A 10,408-nucleotide genomic window follows, 5' to 3' on the forward strand; every position below is an offset into this window, starting at 1 on the left:
TGGACCGGTCTTATTCTGCTGGGTTGTAGGCAGTTTCTGCCCACTGTGAGCAGTGTCAGTTAGAGACTGGGAGGTGCTGGAACTGGGCAAAGCTGCTATTTCTGGAACAGAAACTGGAATTTGAGCTTCTTCAGCTGTAGGAAATAGAACTGGAAATTTCGATGTGTCAAAAGAATGTGAAATATTTTCTTGACAAATCGGCTAACTAGGTGTTTCCTTTTCGGCATTAGAGTCTCCCAAGTTCTTATGACTTATTAAAGTCACAGCCTTGACATGTTCCTTAGGTATTTCCATGTCACTAGGAAAAGTTTCTTGAGGTCTATTCTTGATATCTGTGGCAAATTCGCCAAGTTGGGTCTCAAAACTCCTCAAGGTGGCATTGGTTTGGTTTATAAAACGTTTAAGTAAAGATTCAAGTGAACCATTACCCTCCGATGCATTTTGTTGCCTAGGTGCATGTGATTGTGAAGATTGTCCGCTTTGGTACATGTGATGATTACCTTGCATGTGATGACCTCCTTGCATGTGATGACCTCCTTGATTAAATCCCGGGGGATTCGAAGGTTGGTTTTTGACTTGAGTTGCCCTGGGGGGTTGAAGTCCTTGATTTCCGGCCCATGAAAAATTCGGATGATTTCTCCAATTCGAATTGTACGTTAGAGAAAATGGGCTATTTCTTGTATGGTTCCCAACATAATTTACCGAAACGGGGTTTCCGGGGCAAAACTCATAAGATTGACTTTCACCACAGAAAACACAAGATTCAGTTATGGAAGAATTAGACATTATGGATTGGACTTGATTCTTTTCCCCATTCAAGTTTAAATTATTTTTAACCAAACTAGTTAGAGCAACAATTTGGGCATTCAAAGAAGAAATGGCATCAAGCTCATGAACGCCCGTGGCAGATTTAGAAATGACAGCACGAGGGTTAGACCATTCAGTATTATTATTAGAAATTCGTTCCAAAATGTCATACCCCTCGTTGTAGGTTTTAGCTGTAAAAGCACCACCGGCCGTTGCGTCAAGGATAATCTTAGCAGGACTAGAAAGTCCATTATAAAACGTTTCCAATTGAATACAATGAGGGATTCCGTGGTGAGGACACTTCCTAAGAAGGTCCTTGAATCTCTCCCATGCATCCGATACCGTTTCATCTTCTTCTTGGCGAAACGCCATAATTTCATTACTAATCTTTACATTCCTAGTCGGAGGAAATTATTTTTTTAGAAATTTTTCCGCTAAATCATTCCAAGTAAGGATCGAGTTTGGTGGTTGGGAATTTAGCCATGCTCTAGCTCTATCCTTTAATGTAAAAGGAAAAGCGTCAAGCGTAAGGCCTCTTGAGTAACTCCGGGAATCTTAAAATGATTCGTCATTTCAATAAAAGATTTCAAATGAGAGTGCGGATCTTCCGAAGATAATCCCCCAAACTGACCCATAGCAGAAATCATTTGAAACATAATCGGCTTGGGTTCAAAAGATGTTGCTGTCATTTCAGGTCTACCAATTCCCGAAGCCAATTGACCAAATTTGGGAGTTGCGTAGTCCCGTATGCCTCAATTTTTGTCATCGGCAATATTGACCGTGGCTTCCCGAGGAGGTGGATTATCCCCCATGGTACGGTTGGGATTTCACCGATTGTTTTTACCTCTTCTTCGTCTCCTAATGGTTCTTTCTAACTCAAGATCAAGAGGTAAAAGATCACCGTGTTGTAGCCGTGGCATACAACACAGGAACAGCGAATGAAACAACTGACCAAGGCCCAAATGAAAATCAATATCTTAGGATAAAAATCGCGCCAATCCCCGGCAGCGGCGCCAAAAACTTGTTGTGCTAAAATCATAAGTGTGCACACAGTGGGCACAAAGTCCCCAAAGTGGCAGTGCCAGTGCACGCCGACACTATGATCGCTTCAAGTAATAGAGTGGTATAGTACCAAGATCGTTTCCACAGGGACCGGACCTACTGAGAAAAAAGATGAGTTTTGATTGGTGCAAAGCGTTTAAATATGAAATAAACCTTTAATATTAAAAGACGGGTATGGGTGTAAGCTTTGCTTAAGAATATTGTAGAAAAAATTTGGTCAGAGACTCATGGGACCTCTATAAGAACTCCTACCTCTCGAAAGTGAATTATTATATACTGTGGCCACAAAGTGCCACAAAGCGTCCAGTTTTATGAATCTTAAACTTGCCGAATTAGCTACTAGATAAAAAGATATCTGGTTCCACTAGCCTGAAGATTTATGCTCACAACGTATTGTAGCATAAACTCGACTAATATCTGAACAAAAGCTAAAAACATGCAAAACCCGCATCTCTGCGTGATTATAAAAGTCTCTCTCAAATCTTTGTGCATCATCTAAGCCGTATTTCAGATCCGCCCATATCTGGATCAAGGATCTAATATTAACACTTCAAAGTGATCGGCTTATCTTCGTTGAGTTTATGTCTAGACTTAAATGACCAAGCTTAAGAATCAATAAAAATGGCAACACCCAAGTGTGCCCTCAAATTCTTAAGCTTGACTCACACCCACACCCAAAGGGGTGCTTAGCTCATAATGAAATCAGAAAACATAACGGAAACAGAAGAAGAAAAATGCATAAGAAATACTTGAACTAAAAATAATACTTAAACTGTTGCCCACAGAGGGCATACAATACACAGTGGCGAGAATTAAAGACTAACTACGAAAATTAAATTACAAGCAGAAATTAAACTTGCTCTACTGCTGTAAAGCTTGAGAGAATGCTCCAATGTTGCTTAGCTAAATTGCTGGTGGGTTGGATTGCCTTTCAGCTGATAGAAAGTCTTCAAAATATAGGAAAAGGTGAGGACTATACAAACTCTTTGTCCAATGGATAAAAATCTGCATTGTCCAAAGGGTAAGGACCTCCCATCACCACAAGTCTACTTTATCTCTGGCCATGTCACTTCTTCTTGAAAGGTTGCAAAAGGTAAAGTACTCCAATAAATTATGAAAAGAAGGCTTTTCAATCAAAATATTGGTAGGAGTACTTTCTTTGTCTTTTATCACATAATCAGGCCCATTCCTCCAAGCAACTCAATGTTTAGATCTGAACTTAGAATTAAATCTCATTAATATCCAAGAGAATGAATATCTGAATTTTGTTCAAACCTAACTAGATGCAAATCCGCCATAGGATGTACGCGAGCAGAAAGTGGGCATTTTACCAACAGTAATGGGTTTTTTAGAAAATAATTAAATTCTTGACTTTTCATCACCTCTTAACATATTTTGGACCAAAAATACAAGATAAGAGTAAAATGGGTACCAACGATACAATAAAATAGGGATATTGAACAACAAATAACCCTCACAAAATGAGAGTTATCAGGGAGTTCCAAAACAAACAAAAATATTTTTATGCAAAAATTTCACTACCGTTTTGGCATAATTTCTTGGGCAAGCCTTGGCTTCTATCCATTTGGAAACATAGTCAACCGCAACCAAAATGCATTGATTGTTAAAAGACATGGAAAATGGTCCCATGAAATCAACAACCCAAACATCGAAAGGTTCAACTTCTAAGATATTGTTCAAGGGCATCTCATTTTTTTCGAGACAAATTTCCCATGTGTTCGCATTGCTCACAACTCTTCACAAATTTGAAAGCATCTTTAAACATGTTGGGCCAAAAAACATCCTCTTTGTAAAATTTTAGCGGCCGTACGTTGTCCACCAAAGTGGCCACCGTACGTCAATGCGTGACACTCCTTTAACAAAGCTTGGATTTCATCATCCAGGACACATTTTCTCAAAATTTGGTCTGATCCCATTTTATAGAGGAACGGATTGTCCCATAAATAATGCTTGCAATCGTGAAGAAATTTTTTAAACCGATTTCTCTGAAAATGATATGGTTTAAGGCCACATGCAAGATAGTTGGCAATATCTGCATACCAAGGATGTTGTAAGGCCAAACCATATTCATCCGAGAAACCTTTCGTAATCTCATGACTCTCCCTACTTGATACATTTCTTTCAATTCTATAAAGGTGATCGGCCACTTGATTGTCACTTCCCTTTTGGTCAACAATCTCTAGATCAAATTCTTGCAAGAGAAGAATCCATCTAATAAGTCGTGGCTTAGCATCAACTTTATTAAATAAATACTTGATCACAAAATGATCTGTATGAACAGTGACTTTAGTACCAATCAAGTATGACCGAGAACGATCAAAAGCAAATACTACTGCAAGTAATTCTTTCTTCGTTGTGGTATAATTTAAATGAGCTTCAACAAGAGTTTTACTTGCGTAGTAAATGGGGTGAAAAATCTTGTTTTGCCTTTATCCCAAAACGGCACCTACGGCCCAATCACTCGCGTCACACATTACCTCAAAAGGTAGGTACCAATTTGGAGTAATGATAATGGGTACCGAGGCAAGAACATTTTTTATTGTTTCGAAAGCCTTTTTACATTCGGAGGTGAACTCAAAAGTTTGGTCAACATGCAACAAGTTACATAAGGGTTTTGCAATTTTAGAAAAATCCTTAATAAACCGTCGGTTAAAAATTCGCATGTCCCAAAAAACTACAAATGCCTTTGACCGAAGTTGGTTCGAGCAATTGCACTATCACCTTAATTTTTGCTTTGTCAACTTCCAAACCTTTTTTAGACACCATGTATCCCAAAACAATTCACTCTTGTACCATAAAATGGCTTTTTTCCCAATTTAAAATCAAGTCATGGGTCTCACATATTTCCAAACTTTTCTTTAGGTTTTCAAGGCAATTTTCAAAATTAGTGCCAATAACCGAAAAATCGTCCATAAAAACTTCCATGGTATCCTCAATCATATCCGAAAAAATAGACATCATACAACGTTGGAAAGTGGTCGGTGCATTACACAAACCAAATGGCATACATCGGAAAGCAAAAGTTTCTAAAGGACAAGTGAAAGTGGTTTTTTCTTGGTCTTCGGGTGCAATGTGAATTTTATTGTATCTCGAGTATCCATCCAAAAAGCAATAAAATTCTTTTCCGGCCAATCTATCTAGCATTTGATCTATCAAAGGTAAAGGGAAATGATCTTTCTTAGTAGCTAAGTTCAATTGCCTATAGTCCATACAAATTATCCACCCGGTGATGGTCCTAGTTGGGATAAGTTTGTTTTTGTCATTGGTGATTACCGTGGTACCACCTTTCTTTGGTACACATTGTACCAAACATACCCAACCACTACTAGCAATGGGGTATATGATACCCGCGTTTAACCACTTCAAGATTTCCTTCTTAACAACTTATTTCAGGATGGGATTTAGTCTTCTTTGAGGTTGCACCTTTCAACCACTATTTTCTTCCAAAATTATCTTATGTTGGCAAAGGGAGGGACTTATTCTCCTAATATCGGCTATGGTCCAACCAAAGGTTTTCTTGTGGTCTTTCAGCAAATCTATCAACCTTTCTTCTTGTTCACTACTTAAGTTGGAAGAAATAATTACAGGTAATTTTTCTTCTTCCATAAAATATGCATACTTAAGATGTGAAAGAAGTGGTTTTAACTCCAAGTCGGGTGATTCTACAATGGATGAGGTTTGGGTTGGTATATCTTTAAAATCTAACTGTTCAAAGGCAGCTATGTCCTCAAGTAAGTCTTCTTCACAAATGTCTTCTGTCATACCCATATTGTCTCCACTGTGGACATAGTCTATCAAACTTAGATCTAAATCTTCACCTACTGAGTAAATAGACGAATAGTCCTCAATTTCCCCATTGAACTTAATAGTTTTAAGCACATTGAAAGTCACCTGCTGGTCATTCACTCTCATGGTCAACTCTTCCTTTTGCATGTCAATCAATGTTCTACCCGTGGCAAGAAAGGGTCTTCCTAAGATGATCGGAACATTCCTATCGGCTTCATAATCTAACACTAGAAAGTCGTTCGGAAAAATGAATTTGTCCACTTCAACCAAAATGTCTTCAATTTTGCCTTTTGGATACGCCAAAGACCTATCCGCTATTTGCAAAGTCCCGGTGGGTGGTCGGACTTCTCCTATTCCCAATTTATTAAAGATGGACAAAGGCATGAGATTTATACTTGCTCCAAGGTTGCACAAGGCATGACCTACTTATTTCCCTTTAATTGAGCATAAGATGGTGAAACTTCCCGGGTCTTTTAATTTTGGGGGAATTTTGCAAGTAAGAAGAGCACTACATTCCTTTGTCAAAGACACGGTCTCAAATTCACTTAGCCTTCTCTTTTTATTAAGGATGTCTTTCAAAAATTTAACATAGCAAAGCATTTGCTCGAGAGATTCTACCAAATGTATGTTAATGTGGAGTTGCTTAAAGATGTCTAAGAACTTCTTAAAATGTACATCCACATTTTTGGCTTTCATCCTACCTGAAAAAGGTAAATCTCTCATATTTAAATATGTTGGACCGGTCTTTTTCTATTGGGGAGTGGGCTGTTTCTGCCCACTGTGGGCAGTGTCAGGTGGAGTCTGGGTGGTGCTGGAACTGGGCAGAGTTGTTGTTTCCTGGACATAAATTGGATTATGTGTTACTTCAGTTGGAGGAAACAAATCTGTAAATTTTGATGTGTCAAAAGAATGTGAAATGTTTTCTTGACAAATCGTTTCATTAGTTGTTTCTTTTGTGTTACTAGATTCTCCCAAGTTCTCATCACTTCTTAAAGTCACGGCCTTGACATGTTCCTTAGGTGTTTCTGTGTCACTAGGCAAGGTTCCTTGAGGTCTATTCTTGAGATCAGCGGCATATTGGCCGAGTTGGGTGTCAAAATTCCTCAAGGTGGCATTAGTTTGGTTTATAAAACCTTTAAGTAAAGATTCGAGCGAACCATTACTTCGATGCAATTTGTTGCCTAGGTGTATGTGCTTGTGAAGATTTCCTGCTTTAGTACATGTGATGACCACCTTGATGGAATCCCGGGGGATTCGGAGGTCGATTTTGGACTTGGGTTACCCGGGAGGTTAAAGTCCAGGATTTCCGGCCAATGAAAAATTTGAATGATTTCTCCAATTTGGATTGTATGTAGGAGAAAATGGGTTATTTCTAGCATGACTCCCAACATAATTTATCGAAACCGAGTTTACGGGGCAAAACACATAAGAATGATTTTCACCACAGAAAACATAAGATTCAGTCATGGAAGAATTTGACATTATGGATTGAACTTGATTATTTTCCCCATTCAAGTTTAAATTGTTTTTAACCAAATTAGTTAAAGCTACAATTTGGACATTCAAAGAAGAAATGGCATCAAGCTCATGAATTCCTGAGGCAGATTTAGAAATAATAGCACGAGAGTTAGAGCATTCAGTATTATTATTAGAAATTCGTTCCAAAATGTAATACCCCTCATTATAGGTTTTAGTTGTGAAAGCGCCACTGGCCGTTGCGTCAAGAATAATTTTACCGGCACTAAAAAGTCCATTATAAAAGGATTCCAATTGAATACAATGAAGGATTCCATGATGAGGACACTTCCGTAGAAGGTCCTTGAATCTCTATCATGCATTCGATACCGCTTCATCTTCTTCTTGGCGAAACGTCATAATTTCATTTCTAATTTTTACATTCCTCATCGGAGGAAAATATTTTTTAGAAATTTTTCCGCCAAATCATTCCAAGTAAGGATCGAGTTTGGTGGTTGAGAATTTAGCCATACTCTAGCTCTATCCTTTAATGTGTAAAGGAAAAGTGTCAAGCGTAAGGCTTCTTGCATGACTCCGGGAATTTTAAAATGATTCGTCATTTCTATAAAAGATTTCAAATGAGAGTGCGGATCTTCCGAAGATAATCCCCCAAACTGACACATTGCGAAAATCATTTGAAACATTACCGGCTTGGGTTCAAAAGATGTTGCTGTCATTTCGGGYCTACCWATYCCCGAGGCCAATTGACCAAATTCGGGAGTTGCGTAGTCCCGTATGCCTCTATTTTTGTCATCGGCAATTTTAACCGTGGCTTCCCGAGGAGGTGGATTATCCCCCCATGGTACGGTTTAAAGTGGGATTTCGCCGATTGTTTCTACCTCTTCTACGTCTCCTAATGGTTCTTTCTAACTCAAGATCAAGAGGTAAAGCTCACCGTGTTGTAGTCGTGGCATACAACACAAGAACAACGATTGAAACAAATGGCCAAGGCTAAAATGAAAATCAATATCTCAGGATAAAAATCACACCAATCCCCAGTAGCGGCGCCAAAAACTTGGTGTGCTAGAATCATAAGTGTTCACATAGTGGGCTGAAAGTCCCCACAGTGGCGGTGCAAGTGCATGCTGACACTATGATCGCTTCAAGTAATAGAGTGGTATAGTACCAAGATCGTTTCCACAGGGAATGGACTTACTGAGAATCAGAGAGTTTCATGAACTTCTTGAGCATGTTTGAGAATAAAAGTTGAGTTTTGATGGTGCAAAGCTTTAAAATACGAAATAAACCTTTAAAATTAAAAGATGGGTATGGGTGTAAGTATCCCTTAAGAAGATTGTAGGAACAGTATGGTCAGAAACTCATGTGATTCTATAAAAACTCCAATATCTCGAAATTGAATTCTTATATATTGTGCCCACATAGTGCCCACAAAGCGTCCAGTTTTATCAATTTTAAATTTGCTGAATTAGCTAATAGATAAAAAGATATCTGGTTTCACTAGCCTGAAGATTTATACTCAAATCTCTTTGTAGTGTAAACTCGACTAATATCTGAACATTAGCTAAGAACATGTAAAATCCATATCTCTTCGTGATTATCAATGACTCTCTCAAATCTTTGTGCATCACTTAAGCCGTATTTCAGATCCGCCCATCTCTGGATCAATGATCTAATATTAACACTTCAAAGTTATCAGCTTATTTGCGTTGAGCTTAAGTCCCAACTTAAATAATCAAGCTTAAGAATTAATAAAAATGGCAACACCCAAGTGTGCCTTCATGTTCTTAAGTTTGACTCACACCCACACCCTGTTAGACCCCATAAGTAATAAGTGTAAAAGTTATGAAGAACAATAAGTGATGAAGAACCAGAAGACCGATGAAGACATTAAGGCAGAATTGACCAAGTCTGGAGAAGAACCAAAGGGTCGATGAACAACCAGATATGCGATGGAAAGAGCATCTTCATCACTCCTCTGGTCAACAACACTTAGAGTTTTCTTAAGCAATTCAACCAGAGGCATACAATGAAGATATGAAGATAAGGTTGAATCATCATCTCATGGAAGACAGCTGGAGATGACAAATCGACAGCTGGATTTCAAGTTTATCTTAATTTATAGTTTAGATAAACTTTATCTGTTAGTAGAAGATTAGCTAAATAGTCTCACTAGATAGTTATCTTCTAATTAGACTTCTAGTATAAATAGGTGATTAGGCATATTGTAATCAATGTCGCTTTTTACGTTTTTATATTGAATAAAGTGAAATCATTGGCACTCAAGATTATTCTTTGAATGTTCATACATTGTTCTTGAGTGGTCATCATTTTGTTCATTAAAACACTATAATTTGGTTATTCTTAATTTGATTATTAGTGTTTTTGAGAGATCTGGGATCAACAATTAGTATCAGAGCCAATTGATTGTTTTTCCAATCAAACGATCATCCAAAATCTCTCAATTCACATTTTTCATAAAATATTTTCACCAAAAACGTAAATTTTCTCTCTTCTAAAATTCTTCAATGGCCAACTGAAATTCTGCGTATAGTGTTGGCTTCCTCACCAAGCCTCCAACTCTTCAACGAGAAGAGTATCCGCAATGGAGGATAAGGATGGTAAACTTCTTGAAAGGAGTGGACATGAACCTCTTGCGATCTGTAATGGAGGGTCCTTACGTTCCACAGACTCTTGTCCCAAGAGTCCTAGGAACAAATACCACAGCTGAAATCCCTGCCTACTACATGCCCAAGGATGAGAAGAATTGGGATGAAGACGACATAGAACGGGTTGAGACCGACAAGAAGGCCAAAAGACTGATAATCATGACCATACCCAATGAAATCTTCCAATCTCTTGATGCATGTTCCACAACCAAGGAACTATGGGATGAACTGGCAAGCCAACTGGAAGTTGGGGAAAAACAAAGAATAATCATAGAGCATAATGTCTCAACTCTTACACCAACTTTAAACCCCTTCCTGATGAACCACAACAGAAGACTTACGATCGTTTCAACACATTGATAAATCAATGTCGTCGAAATGATATCTCTAGAACTAAGGAAGAAAACAATGTTTTATTCCTAAAAAGTCTTGGTGATGAATGCACTCAGCTGTCATTGTCCCTTCAAGCAAATCAAGACATAGACGGCTGGTCACTCCATGACTTATAAGAAACGCTTGCTGCACAAGAGAACGATATCATGAAGAAAAAGGTGTCCATCGGTGGACCCCTGGTTCTTGCAGCTAAAGAA

The 10,408-nt window shown here is 38.3% G+C and overlaps 2 non-coding genes across 2 annotated transcripts; both read left to right on the forward strand.

Annotated features, from left to right (window-relative positions):
• Positions 1 to 1,090: 1,090 nt before the first annotated feature.
• Positions 1,091 to 1,197, forward strand: LOC112508285. Its single transcript, XR_003068667.1, has one exon. It is a non-coding gene; the product is annotated as a small nucleolar RNA R71 (small nucleolar RNA).
• Positions 1,198 to 7,462: 6,265 nt separating this feature from the next.
• On the forward strand, positions 7,463 to 7,569 carry LOC112508302. Its single transcript, XR_003068683.1, has one exon. It is a non-coding gene; the product is annotated as a small nucleolar RNA R71 (small nucleolar RNA).
• The last annotated feature ends 2,839 nt before the right edge of the window (positions 7,570 to 10,408 follow it).

Source organism: Cynara cardunculus (assembly GCF_001531365.2).
Source record: "Cynara cardunculus var. scolymus isolate 2C chromosome LG 2, CcrdV1, whole genome shotgun sequence".
Classification (NCBI taxonomy): Eukaryota; Viridiplantae; Streptophyta; class Magnoliopsida; order Asterales; family Asteraceae; genus Cynara; species Cynara cardunculus.